Consider the following 1,253-nt stretch of genomic DNA (forward strand, 5'->3'; position numbering starts at 1 on the left):
TTTAAATAAATAAATATGTTTTAAACTGGTTGGCAAGATTGCTCTTCTAATGTTTTCAAGGAAATGGTCTAAAGGTGGGGAGGGGTTGATTAAAAGCAGTGGAAAATGTTTTATATATATATATATATAAATATATATTGAAAATATTATATTTCATTGATATATATATATATATATATATATATATATATATATATATATATATATATATATAATTTATTTATCTTAAGAAAATACATTTTTTTTCTTAAAAATAAATATATATATATATAAATAAATAAATATATATATATAAATATATATATATATATATATATATATATATATATATATATATATATACATATATATACTTTTTTTATATATATATATTTATTTTTAAGAAAAAAATGTATTTTCTTAAGATAAATATATATATATATATATATATATATATATATATATATATATATATATTGGTTTGTTTATCTGTGAGAAAGATTATATATATATATATATATATATATATATATATATATATATATATATATATATTCGTTTGTTTATATTTATGAAAAGAATATATATATATATATATATTATCTTTCTCACAGATAAACAAACCTATATATATATATATATATATATATATATATTTATTTATTTATTTATTTATTTATCTTAAGGAAATACATTTTTTCTTAAAAATAAATATATATGTATATATAAATATTAAAAAAAGTATATATATATATATATATATATATATATATATATATATATATATATATATATATATATATATTTATTTATTTATTTATTTTTAAGAAAAAAATGTATTTTCTTAAGATAAATAAATAAATAAATTATATATATATATATATATATATATATATATATATATATATATATATATATATATATATATATATATATATATATATATATATATATATATATATATATATATATGAAATAATATAATATTTTCAATATTTCAATTTATATCAATGTATAAGAAATTATTATGTTTTTATTTTGTGCTTTAATTCTATGCAACAATAACAACCGAAACAACAACAAACACATTTATATTCATTATTATTTTATTGGCAGAAAAAAAAATACCACTCAGATTATCCTAATAAACGAAATAACACTCGCCCCCCACCTCCTCTGCCCACAGTCTGTGGTTTTAAATTCAAAACCATATTTTTTTTTATTATTTTCTAATGGCAGGTACAAAATATATATATATATATATATATATATAT

General features: G+C 12.2%; 1 protein-coding gene across 2 annotated transcripts in view; it reads left to right on the forward strand.

The window, feature by feature from the left end:
* HMX2 (H6 family homeobox 2) overlaps positions 1-30 on the forward strand; it is a 51,175-nt gene extending 51,145 nt beyond the window's left edge. For both annotated transcript variants that reach the window (XM_040361339.1, XM_040361338.1), the window contains exon 3: positions 1-30. This exon is cut by the window's left edge. The gene's annotated coding sequence lies outside the window, so the exon portion shown is untranslated.
* The last annotated feature ends 1,223 nt before the right edge of the window (positions 31-1,253 follow it).

Source organism: Rana temporaria, chromosome 8, assembly GCF_905171775.1.
Source record: "Rana temporaria chromosome 8, aRanTem1.1, whole genome shotgun sequence".
NCBI lineage: Eukaryota > Metazoa > Chordata > Amphibia > Anura > Ranidae > Rana > Rana temporaria.